Source organism: Pituophis catenifer, unplaced genomic scaffold (assembly GCF_029215685.1).
Source record: "Pituophis catenifer annectens isolate HBS135680 unplaced genomic scaffold, rPitCat1.0.hap2 SCAF_10, whole genome shotgun sequence".
Taxonomy (NCBI): Eukaryota; Metazoa; Chordata; class Lepidosauria; order Squamata; family Colubridae; genus Pituophis; species Pituophis catenifer.
The window spans coordinates 29,389,741-29,402,742 of record NW_027256890.1 but is presented as its reverse complement, the minus strand read 5'-3'; positions in this window follow the sequence as shown (position 1 = coordinate 29,402,742).

Below are 13,002 nucleotides of genomic sequence, written 5' to 3'. Positions count from 1 at the left end.
GCCCAGTCTGCCACCCCCTCCTCCCATCTCTTTCCCAGGCCCTCCTTCCAAGCCTTTTTGATTTACTTCCTTTTAGATGAGAAATTGTGCAGGTTAAAAATAAAAAACCCAGGTGAGCTTCGATCTGTCTTTTAACTTGCACTTTCATGAAAATCCTCTGGATGGATCCAGTTCCACAAAGCCTCCCATTTTCCTCAGTGTGACCCACCTTCCTGAGTGGAGAAGGTCCCCCCCGGACAAGGAACGCAGTCATAGCAGCAAACTGGCTCTCCTTCTCGAGCCCTTTTGACAAATCCAGGATGACAACTTTCCACACATTTGGACTGAGGCAGGGACTGAGCAGAAGAAAAGGAATGCCAAAGAAAATATGTTAGGACTCTCCATCCATGAAAAATGGAGGGAGAAATGGATGGCGACAAGTAGCCTCTGGTCTTTACTGAGGTAAATATGAAACCTCTGACTACTTTTAAACAAATGCAGGAGTTATAAAAACTGGCAGATTCTTCCTTTAGTTCCTCCCTTGTGCTGTGTTCTCGGCGGCGACCCAGCAACAGGGATGTTGTCCTGGGATTGGTCAAGAGGTGGGGCTGGCAAAGAAGTGGGAGTTTCAGCGTCTTTTTGATCGGTTGTACATCTGACGGCTCGGGGTATAAAAGAGCTGTCAGCCCCTGACAGGGTGTTCTCAGTTTAATTTGGTTGATGTTGTCTTGAATAAACAGTTCTGTTGCATTACTCTCTCGCCTCATTTTTGCCAAGTTAGTGGAATCTAACACTGGCGATGAAGGTGGGATAGCGATCCCCCCCACCGCTACTAAAACTCGTAGTAGCTGAGCAAGAGGAAGAGAAAAGGGATGGGCCACCAACGTTTGCCCCTTTTGACGCGACCATGGAGGTGTGGGAAGCATACATGGAAAGGTTTGAATGTTTTTTGGGAGAGAACGAGTTCACAGACCTTTCCAGTAGTAAACAAAGGGCACATTTTTTAAATTCTTGTGGTCCCGAAGTCTTCGCAACCACTAGGGCTTTATTCACACCCAACCCCGTTCACACAGCTCCCTGGGACAGCCTGAGGCAAAGACTTAAGGAGCATTACTCCCCCGCCCCATCTCGAATTGCCTGTCGTTTTAAGCTCCGGCAAGTCATTCAAGAAGAGGGGGAGTCGATTAATCGTTACATGGCTCGTTTGAGAACAGCTGCCCTCAATTGTGAATATAGGGATCTGGATGACACGTTAGTAGAACAGCTGGTATGTGGGGTCAAAGATATCAGATTGCAATGGCGCCTCTTAGCAAAAAAGAACCTTGACCTACAAACCATTCTCGAGGAGGCTCAGGCTGCGGAGATATCTGAGAAGTCCATGGTGGATATAAGGAAGTCTTACCCTACCTCCAGTATGGCAGCCACCACGGTGAATTCGCAAGACATCGCCTCTGACGACACCGTGGATGAGGAGGCAGAGATTAGCCAGTTACAGGCATCAAAGGCCAGGAACAAAGGGCAGTGATCGTTTAAAAAGCCTCAAACCATCTGCCTCAGTTGTGGGGAGGAGCACCCGAGGTTAACCTGTCATTTTAGATCAGCAAATTGCCGACATTGCGGAAAGCTGGGACACATCGCAAGAGCCTGCCAGTCTGCACCGAAAACCCCTGCATTGCCAAAGCCACGTCGCGCAGCAAAGGAGGAGTGTTTCTCCATTTTACGAGATCGCCGTATCACTGAGGTGACTGCTCATTCCTGGCCATCCAGGAACGCAAAAGTAACCATGTAAAGATACGTAAAGATCGAGGGCATTTTCTGCCCAATGGAGGTGGACACAGGATCTGCGAAGTCCATTTTGTCTTGGGGGGTGTTAAAGGGACTACTACCCAAATTTCAAAAGGGACAGCTAAAACCCTGCCCGGTTAAACTGAGGGACTACCAGGGCAATGTCATCCCAATTTTGGGACAGGGTCAATTCTTGATCGAGACTGAAGGATTTGTGGGGTGCCTGCCCTTAATTATTGTAAAGGGTTTCCTTCCCAGCTTACTGGGAATGGATTGGTTCTGTTCCCTGGGGTTGGGAATATCTGGGATTCACTCCACGAGTGTGAGTAATTCGGTTGACCTGTTCAATGAGTTTTCCGACATTTTCGATGGTTCCCTGGGCCAATATGTGGGGTCGCCCATTTCGCTCAATTTAGACCCCCTGGTCGCCCCAATTAGGCTCAAACCACGCAGGGTCCCATTCGCCCTTAGACCAAAGGTGGACGCGGAGTTAGATAAACTTATCTCCCAAGGGGTGTTTGAACTTACCGATCACTCCCAGTGGGAGACCTCCATTGTAGTTCCCATAAAACCCAATGGATCTGTCCGAATTTGTGGAGATTTTAAGTGTATGCTAAATAAGGCATTGCAGGCCAATCCCTACCCTCTCACTGTAGTCCAACACCTGCTCCATTCCCTGGGTCCGGGGTCCATATTTGCCAAAATTGGATTTGGCTCAGGCGTACCAGCAGCTCCCGGTGGATGATGCCTGAGCAGAGGCTCAAACCATTGTGACCCACGGGGGAGCATTTAAGTGCCGGCGCCTGCAGTTCAGGGTGAGCATAGCCCCAGGCCTATTCCAAAATTTAATGGAGCGGTTGCTTCAGGGGTTGCCGGGAGTGGTGCCTTATTTCGACGATGTGCTCTTGTCGGAGCGAGCTTATCGAGCAAGTAAGAGCAGTTCTTCTCCGTTTCCGAAAATCTGGCCTCAATATAAACGAAAAGAAATGCACAATTGGTGTCCCACAAATTGAATTCCTGGGCTACTTGGTTGATGCTAAAGGAATCTGCCCCACTCCCGCCAAGATCGCGGCTATTAAGCAGGCACCTGTACCCTCCTGTTGCGCTGAGCTACAATCCTTTTTGGGTTGTTGAATTTCTACAACGTTTTTTTACCCCACAAGGCTACCATAGCCGAGCCCCTACATCAGCTGTTATCAAAAAACGTTCCCTGGGGCTGGACAAAAGTGCACGACCGCGCTTTCCAAGCAGTTAAGAACCTGCTGTCGTCATCAGCTGTGTTAGTGCAGTATAATTCAGTTTTGCCTGTTGTCTTAACTGCGGATGCCTCCCCATACGGCATAGGAGCCATGTTGAGCCATCGGTTTCCAAATGGGTTAGAGGCTCCAATAGCGTTCTATTCGAGGACTTTGTCCTCTGCAGAACGAAATTACTGTCAGCTTGACCAGGAGGCGTTAGCAGCCGAAGCCTCTATTAAGCATTTTCACGAGTATTTGTATGGCAGGGCGTTTGAGTTAATAATGGACCATAAACCCCTTCTGGGCCTTTTAGATGGTCGCCGTCAAATGCCAATAATCCTTTCTCCTCGCATGTCCCAGTGGGCTGTCTTCCTGGCAGCCTATAACTACACGTTAGTCCACCGTCCAGGTAAACTTATTCCCCATGCAGATGCCTTAAGCCGTTGCCCGTTACCATCGCTGGTAGTTGATCCCGCACCGGCCTTGCCGGTCCTTCTCATGGATGAATTTTCCCTACCAGTGACCACAACAGACATAGTGGCTCACTCCCTCCGCGACCAGGTCCTGTCCAAAGTCCTCCACTGGGTTAGTAAGAGTTGGCCGTTGGGGCAAGTGCCTATCCAGTTCTCCCCGTACCAAGCCCGGCAACACGAGCTGTCTGTCCACCTTGGTTGTCTCTTATGGGGTAATCGTGTCGTGGTACCTCCCTCCCTCAGGACTGAAGTCCTGGCAAGTTTGCACACGGGTCATCCCGGCGTGGTGCACATGAAAGAAGTGGGGCAGAGTTATGTGTGGTGGCCTTCACTTGACCGAGAGATCACCGAGTGGGTGGCTGGGTGCTGCAGTTGTCAGCTGTCCAGACCAGCAGCACCTTCCGCCCCTCCCCAGGAGTGGGAAATACCCAGGGGACCCTGGTCTAGACTGCACATTGATTTTGCCGGTCCCTACATGGGTTGGTCCTTTTTGATTGTAGTTGATGCCCTATCCAAATGTGTGGAGTTGGACCTAATGCCTTCCACTACCTCTGAGGCCATGGTCCGGGTCTTACATCGTCTTTTTGCCACCCATGGCATTCCAGATGTGGTGGTGTCTGATAATGGCCCGCAGTTCACATCCGCTACATTCCAGTCCTTTCTCGCGAGTTTGGGAATCCACCACGCACCTTTTGCCCCTTACCACCCAGCGGGGAATGGATTGGCTGAACGGGCCGTATGATCCTCTAAAGACGCATTGGCCCGCTTGACTCCTGGGGACTGGGATGAGAAAATAGCTATCTATTTGTCCACCCAACATAAGACTCCATGCCCGCTTACCCACAGAACCCCTGCAGAAGTGTTGATGGGTCGGCGGCTGACAACGATACTAGATCGTTTACACCCCACCTACGCTCCTGAAAGGTATCTGGGTACCAGTTCGGGCCTCAGGGCATTTAAGAAGGGAGACCTTGTATTTGCAAAGAACTTTGGGGGCGACCCACAATGGCTGCCACAATGACTTGTGACTGAAATAACCGGCCACTGTTCTTACAGGATTCTATTGACTGACGGTCGCTCGTGGCACCAGCATGTGGACCAACTGAGACGACAACACGAGACCCACCCATGGGTATCGGAAGAGAGTGTCCAGCAGCCGGCCCTACCACGCAGCCCCGCTCTCCACCTGTTTCCACTAAGCAACGCACAGATTCCTGCCCCACCCAACCACCCACCATTTCCGCACTTACCAGATGCAGCCATTTCCGTGGGCAGCCGGGATGGGGTACCGTCGGCGCCACCTCCTGGGCTTGAGCCATCATGGGCAGAAGCCGTTCCCGAGCTCAGGCTTTCGTCTAGAGTGCGCAGGCGCCCAGAATATCTTAAAGACTACGTATGTTCCATCTGGGGGTGAAGGAGTGCTGTGTTCTCGGCGGCGACCCAGCAACGGGGACGCTGTCCTGGGATTGGTCAAGAGGCGGGGCTGGCAAAGACGCGGGAGTTTCAGTGTCTTTCTGATTGGTTGTATGTCTGACGGCTTGGGGTATAAAAGATCTGTCAGCCCCTGACAGGGTGTTCTCAGTTTAGTTTGGTTCATGTTGTCTTGAATAAACAGTTCTGTTGCATTACTATCTCGCCTCATTTGTGCCAAGTTAGTGGAATCTCACACCTTTTTCTTTTGGAATTAAACATTATAATGAAGTACTTTTCTACTTAATAAAGTCAAGAGGAATGGAATTGAAAAAAGATTTAAGCATAATGATATATTCATGTTAAAACTGAGAATAAAGTTTACTGTAAAAAATTTAAGAAACTTTTTTCCATTAGATTTTTTAATGTAGAAGAAAACTATGATGAAGAAAGCTCAGACCAGTAAGATCTTGAAAGGTTTTCATAAAACATGGCAAAGCCACTCCACTTCCACATCTGTTGAAGAGCTTCCATGAGATGAAACCACCTGGCATGGGAGGCCAACTACCCTGGAGACCAGAGGCTTTGCCCCAGTGGTGAAATGTAAAATTTGTTGTTATCGGTTCTGTGGGCGTGGCTTGGTAGGCGTGGCTTGGTGCGGGTCATGTGATTGGGTGGGCTTCGCCAACTTTTTCTTTATACTTTTTAAAGCATTTTTTTTTACTACCAGTTCGGGCGAATAGGTAGTAAAAAGTGCTTTAAAAAGTAAAAAAAAAGTTGTGATGATCACAGCTGTGCCGCGCGATTGTTGGAACCTTTTTTTACCTTTTAAAAGTATTTTTTACTACCAGTTAACCCAAACTGATAGTTTTTATCACTACCGGTTTGCCTAAACCAGAGTGAACTGGTAGCATTTCACCCCTGCTTTGCCCACTTGAAATGGGACCTCAGACTTTGGAAAACAGAGAAAAAACACCAAAATTTCTCCCACCTTATTGAGCAACTTTATCTGTGAAAGAGCACCTCCTCTGATAGTAAATCTCTGTCTTTCAAAATACGCCAGAGTCTCTCTCCTGACATCCTCCTTGGGGAGAACCAAGAAGCCGTGAATGCCCAGATCTGCTTTTATTTCTCCATTTTGGTCCAAGTACAGTTTCCTCTCAGAAATATTCCAAAATTCATTCTTCTCCAGAAAGGGATGAAACTAGAATGGGAACATCCAGGAATTTGAAAAGTAGAAAACGTTGTTTCTTATCCCACATTGAATCTTTCTTCTACAATTGTCTAATCTCCAAATATGCTTAATTTGGATACAAATACTGTCATCATCTTCATAAATGAACAAGAAAGTTTGAGAAAAATTTGTCAATCAATTACTGACAAAATATAGAGAAAATATAATTGACACAATTTATTATTTATTTATTTATTTATTAAATTTATATACCGCCCTATTCCTAAGGGACTCAGGGCGGTGAACAGCGAACGATAAAAATACATGTAATACAAACGTTAATAAAAAAAAACCAATTAAAATATACTAAACATTCTGGTCCTAGATAATTCAAGACATCCCAGTTTAAAATAAAATCAAAAAGCAATATAAAGGGAAAGTTAGGCCAGGCCGGCCTGCTGAAACAGGAATGTTTTGAGGGCACGGCGGAAAGTGCGCAGATCTGGAATCTTCTGTATCTCTGCGGGGAGTTCGTTCCAGATGGTGGGTGCCCTCACAGAAAAGGCTTTCCCCCTGGGGGCCGCCAGTCAACATTGTTTGGCTGACGGCACCCTGAGAAGCCCCTCTCTATGGGAGCGTACTGGGCGGTGAGAGGCTATTGGTGGCAGAAGGCGGTCTCGTAAGTACCCCGGTCCTAAGCCATGGAGCACTCTAAAGGTGGTAACTAAGACCTTGAAGTGCACCCGGAAGACCACAGGGAGCCAGTGCAGCTCGCGCAGGAGGGGAGCCACATGAGAGCGTCATGCTGCTCCCATAACTACCCGCGCGGCCGCATTCTGGACCAGCTGGAGCCTCCGGGTGCTCCTCAAGGGGAGCCCCATGTAGAGAGCATTACAGTTGTCCAGGCGTGAAGTGACGAGGGCATGAGTGACTGTTTTTAATGAGTCCCGATCCAGAAAGGGACGCAACTGGCGAATCAGGCGAACCTGATAAAAAGACCTCCCGGCCACAGCCGTCAAGTGTTCTTCTAAAGACAACCGTGAGTCCAAGAGGACGCCTAAGTTGCGAACCCTCTCCATGGGGGGCAATGACTCATCCCCAATAGTCAGTGATGGCATCAATTGACTATATCGGGACGTCGGAAACCACAGCCACTCGGTCTTGGATGGGTTGAGCCTGAGTCTGTTCCTCCCCATCCAGATCCGTACAGCCTCCAGGCACTGGGACATCACTTTAAGGGCATCATTGGGGTGGTCCGGGGTGGAGATGTATAGCTGAGTATCATCAGCATATAATTGGTCAATTATAGGGAACATTCTAGAGCAGATGACAAATAAAATGAAGAGAAGGAAAAAAAGATGATTCATAAACTCTTTGAAAACAGGAGGTTGATTCCCAGAAAGCATGGGTTGATCAAGAAGAACGTTGTTAGGCTAATCTTCTCCCTGGTCATCCTGATGGAAAACACTTCCAGATGTAGAGTGGCTGGCTCTTGAGAATTTGATCGCTGAAGAGCAAGCTGGGTTTAGAGAGGGGAGAGGCACTACCGATCAGTGCTTAGTTCTTCATCAACTGATTGAAAAATACATATCAAATAGAGGGGCGTCCGGTCTGGAGCCATGACTCCACAGTCGGGGAAATAGCGGGCTCTTACAAGCCCGCGAAAACCCCAACTATCAAACCACCGTCCGACCAGTCTTCAGACCGACCCTCATCTTGCAGGGATGGGCGGTGAAGAGGAGCGCCTCAGTGTGCCAAGAGGAACAGGCAAGTTCCTCGGAGGCCAGAGGGAATCCTTGAAGTCAGTGGTGGGGGTAGGCAGCCATGGAGGCTGCCACAAAGCCATGACAGACCGGGATACAAGATCGTGCAGGAGGGAAGAAGAAGAAAGAGTGAGTATCTCAAAGCCGGGTGAGTGATACCAACCCAGGCAAAACAACACGTTTATTTGGATTTTAAAAAATAAAATAAAACCCCAAACTTTAAACAGTGGCTACAGATCTGTGGGGCTTGAAGATTGAAAGGAATTTTTTTTTTTAACATTTTGGTTAAAATTTGAGATAAGGTGATTCATTTTGATATGGGATTCCCAATAGGTCCTTCATTTAGTATATGAACCAAGGTACCTGCCTCTCACCCTCTTATGCAGGCAGCAATCAAATAGGATGTGAGCCAGGTCTTCTGCCTCTGCCACTCTGCAAATGCAGAGACGTCCATTATAAGGTCTAGAGTAGAATATATATGTGGTTGAGTAGAAATCCCAAACTTCTGCTCCATACAAGAGCATAGGGGTAACCTTTATATACTTTAATTAATGGGCCAGGGATTGAAGGTTAGGGATAACTTTTTTCTATTGGACATCAATTTTTCTATCTTATCATTAATACAGTCAAGTTGATAAATCCCCTTCACGCAAGATTTGATCAAAGATGTAGATCCTAGAGTAAGCTAATTTGATGTGATTTAATTTAAAGAATATAAAGTTTTTCTATTTAAAAACCTTATTTGAAACTTCATTTAAAAAGTTTGATAAAATAACAATGGTTTTAAATCAACTTAAAGATGATAATCAGAAGCAAGCAACAATTCTTGAATTGGATGAATTGGATGGATGGACTGGAACTGAATTTGCTGCTGGCATCCCTGAAGGAAGAGTCTGCTTTGAAGGCAGGCTGCTTGGAGATGGCTGGAGAGGCCATGGACCCTGAAGACTCAAAGTGGACAGAACGGATGACTGAAGAAATGGAGTCTTTCAAGAAGATTGAGGGAGATTGGGGAATAGACTTGTTATATTTAACTGGGAAACAAATCTTAAAAAGTCATCGTGTTTCAATTTATAGGAGGTCCTATGACTTTGGGGAATGGAAAGCAGTTGCTGAGAAAGATCCTAATTAAAGTTTTAAGGAAATGAATTATTATTAAGCATCAAACAAAGATATTGTATCATGAACAGATTCAGGATGGATCAGAGATAATGATTGTGGTGGTCTGTTGTAGATAAGAAGCCCCTGCAAATTGTCTGAGAGTTAAATATAATAGCAGATAACAGACAGTTTTGAAGTTTCGAAATTTAATTTTTTTTATTGCCTATTAACTACATTTTTTATATACAGCAGACAGATGACAAGTCAAGTAGTTGCAGATATATCAGTAGAAGTTTATAATTGTGGGCCTATTTTGCAAGGGGGAGAAATGTACATCTGTCAGTATTCAACTGGGGAACAATATGTGTATGTGGTTTTATCTGTTTTTAGTGCACAATTTTTTTAAAAAATGTTTCATCTAATTTTGTTTTGTCTTTGTCATAGTTTTATTTTTGGAAGTTTGTATTTTACCTTTTTGAATAAAATAAAATTTAATCAGAGGAATATCAAGTTTCCAGAAACAATATTTATGATTAGGACACAGAGAAGGGTACATGAGTAAAAAGCAGTAGAAAAAAATCTGAGTTTTAGCAACTAGGACTTGACTAACAATAGAGTCTCATATAAGAACATTAATGGTGGACTGGAAGAAAGATGAGGGATACCAAACTTTATATTTATGTTTGTGAAAATGATCTCAAAATCGTAGTTAACTGGGAACAGACTATGAGTCAGCAGGGAGATGTTCATGGAAAGAAGGCAAATGCAGCCATAAGAATCTCAGTAAGTGAAAGTTCTGGTTTGGGGAGACCCCAACTCAAGGACCAGGTCCCCTTGCAGGCACCACACTTGGAGGAGAATTTGCAAAAAATCTACGTGAACTTCAGGGAAGGAGAAATAAGCTAAGGAAGATATCAGAGGAGCTGCTTTTAGCCTTGAGGAAAGAGAACAAGGAGAAGAGCTGACGATCAGGAGGAGTCTGGGAGCCCCTTTTCCAACTGACACAATCTCTCGGTTGGAGAAGGGAGGATGCAGCCCTCTTCCAATCACTTACACATGTTACACACGAGTGTAAGAACTGCTCACTATTATTCCAGAGTGTCAGACACGGAAAAATGAATTCAGTTACAAGAGAGGAGATTTTAGCTGAAGGAGAGAAAAAAATATGATAAAAGGATCAGCTGTTTTAGAGCTGAGCCAGTGAAGCAGAGAAGTTCAGTCTCCTCTTCATGGATTGTCTGAATGGAAAGACTGAGCAGCCATCAGTCAGAGAAGCTTTAACTGGGATTCCTGCAGAGAGGAGGGATTGGGCTAGATGGTCTCAGGGTCTCCTCCAAATTTATGAAGGTTGTCATGCCACAACATGTATCTGTTGTGCTGTTGTTGCTCTAGCCCCACCTAGTGGCCGGGGGCAGATAAGCCTAACTGTATGGTCTGAAGCCAGACTCCCTTTTCTCTCAGCCTTTGGAGGAGACGGAAGCAGCCGGTTTGATCGAGACACACGGTCATCCAGAGGCCTCCGTCCCTCACACGGAGCATCGCTGGAGAGGTTCCAGCTGCTTCTTTATTGGCTGTTAGGTAATGCTGGCTACCTCCTGTTTATATTTGATTTTCACTCTTTGCATTTCCTCAGTTTCTCCGTGCCCTTTTCTCCCAATGAAATACCCAGAGCCATCCCAGGCTCCCTTTCACTGGAGGAGAAGAGGGGGGTTTAGCTGCCTGTTGAGCTGCACACAGACCCACCTGCAGTGGGGACGGAACAAAGGGAAAATTCCACCATGCTCATCACAAACCCACAAATACAGGAATTCATTTAAAAAAAGAATACAGCATTTTCAAATTAGGAGTGTGTAATATTAAAATGCCATGGTATCTACTCTTTGGAACCATTATTCCCTGAGCAATTGAATTGGACAGATCTGTTGAGATGGTTCTCCTCCTTCTCCTCTGGATTCCTCCACCAAAGGATCTAAGATTAATGGATCCATATCGGGACCCCCATACCTGCCACGGCTGCAGCCTTGGAGACCCCAAACTCTTTTCTCCCTCCTTCCTTCTCCTCCTCCTCGATCTGGAGGAATAAGCGGCATTCAAGGCCTGGGCCACAGTCTGAATGATACTGTAATATTGATAGTGATTTGGGATCCTTCCTCTGTTCCTTTTCCATTGGGTCTCCAGTGGGGCTTTCTGGGTGCATCTTCTGCGGCCTTTGACAGAAAAGACGTTCTTTGAAATAGAACAGAGAAAATAATAATCTTGAAACTTTTTTTCCACAAAGTAATAGGGTTCAAAGGCAGAATACTTGGACCTTTTTTTTTGCAGATAAGCAAAATTCCAAATACTATGGATGTATTTGAGAAGTCTGTGTTTTTTCATTGGATACCCTGCAAAATTTGTGAGGATCCAGACTTTCCCTTCAATGGGTCCTGGCAGACGCATAAATGTTAAATGGAAAGGAAGGATTCTCTCCCAAATGGAATCAAATTCCATGAAGTGAACAAAGATGTTGACTTGTCTCCACTTAGAGAGGGAATCCCTGAGGTATGCTGTATATCCAGTTGTTGAGAACAGTTGTGATATAACCACACAAATTCCATGCCTGACAAGCATAGGAGGAAAAATCCTCATGAAATTCTCTCCATTTTCTGTGTCTGAAGTAAAGAGGCCAATCAGGGTCCATCTGAAATGGAGGAGCAGGTGGACAATTGCTGGGTACTGGAATCCTTCTTTGTGATTTATCCGGTGGAAAAAGGGGAAATTATTTTTATCACTCAGAGCCTCTGAAGCAGTATCAAGATTTATCTGAAAAAGCAATGAAGAATGCTATGTTATATTTGGGGTCAGATCAAGTCCAAAATATTAGATTTTAATAAATCCAACCTGATTCTCCTGAATGTATTAGAATAGTTTGTTAATCAGATATTTTTTAAAATATTAAAGACAGAATATTAACAAGATTGTATCATAATAATGGAAAATAATAAGGAAATTAAAAAACAATAAAAATGTAAATCATATTACTATATCACCCCTACAATTGATCACAATTAGATTAAAACGTGCAAATGCCAACTGGAGTATTCTGTTCCAACAAAGGGCCTATTATAATTTTTGCTGCATCTTTTTTTGCTTCTCTATCCCAGATTCTTTGTGGAAGAAATTTCTTAACTTCTTTCTCCAGTTTCTCTGAACATAATGGGGTAAAATATTGACATTTTTGCTAATATGGAGAAAAGCAGCTCTTGAATTCTATGGAGAAAACATGATTGCATCTATTGCTCACCCACCACCACCCACCCCTCACTTTACCAGAAGGAGAAACACATACACAAACCTGCGGTACTTTGTAAGTGCCTCCTAATGTTGACATTTGGATGGAGATCTCCCTCATGGCTCCATCAAGAAGAGCCAGAAGGTTGTCCTTCCTCCCACAGCTGTAGTTGGGGACATTGGCTTCTCCAGTGGAGAGCATGTCCAGCAAGGCATCTGAAGTGTGTAAAGGGCTCAAATAGTTGTCGTGGATGTTGTAGCCCAGTGTGAGGTTGTGCAGGAGCTGGGAATTCTTGTTGATCATTTGAATGTTGAAAATGAATAGTAAGCCATATGAAAAACCATAAAAATCCCTATTGTCAAAACATGTTATTGTAATCAAAAGCAACAATAAATACTGTTTTTAATATATAATCCTCTAGATGCCTACTGAGCTTTAAGACAACATTGATTCAAAAGCACAAATATGGAAATGGGCTGAGGTACAGCAACTACAACTGATTCCACCACTACTTTAAATAAAATTCATTATTCAATGATAAATTAAGGATCGAATTGAGAGAGGAAAATAATATGCAGCCCTTTCAGCTTTTCTTCAGACCCCTTTTTGAGCTCTTTCACAAAATCAGACAAAAGAGAGAAGCCATGGAAATCAAAATCATTTAGAAAATTAGACATATTCCCCAATATAGGAATACATGAAAAATAAAAAACAGAAAAGAATGTTAGAATGGAGGGAGTGCAACTCCATCACCCTGAATGACTTACCGATCATGGAAATCAAACTGAAGAGAAGGAGCCACCTTGAA